The sequence below is a fragment of the Brassica oleracea genome, chromosome C2 (genome assembly GCF_000695525.1).
Source record: "Brassica oleracea var. oleracea cultivar TO1000 chromosome C2, BOL, whole genome shotgun sequence".
NCBI classification, from domain to species: domain Eukaryota; kingdom Viridiplantae; phylum Streptophyta; class Magnoliopsida; order Brassicales; family Brassicaceae; genus Brassica; species Brassica oleracea.
In genome coordinates, this window is record NC_027749.1 from 49,655,800 (window position 1) to 49,656,283 (window position 484).

Consider the following 484-nt stretch of genomic DNA (forward strand, 5'->3'; position numbering starts at 1 on the left):
ATTTTCTGATTCTTTGTTGAATAATATTATTTACAGATTCCGTGATTCATGGGTTTACTCCTGTCGGATGTGCTAATCATTACATGTCATCTTTGAAAGCTGGTTCCATTGTGAAAGTTGATCGTTGTGAGGTTTCTAAGTGCTCAAGCATGTACAAGATAACTGATCATCCATTTCTCATTCGTTTCATCTCACTAACCATTATTGATGAAGTCATCACGGGTGCTCCTGAGATCAATCTTCAGTCAAGATTAGACTGTTCGCCAATTTCCAAGTGATTGCGAACACAAACCTAGAACTCCCAGGTATATTATCATATTGCATCTGAGTTTATATTATGTTTTGATATCATAACTGATATTTAAACTCACATATGTGGTTGGGCAAATACGTTTTGTCCAGGGCTCTGGCCTCACCAAAGAAACAACTCGAGTCGTTATCCGTCTCCTCATTGATCCGTAAGAAACAATCAACACATAATTCC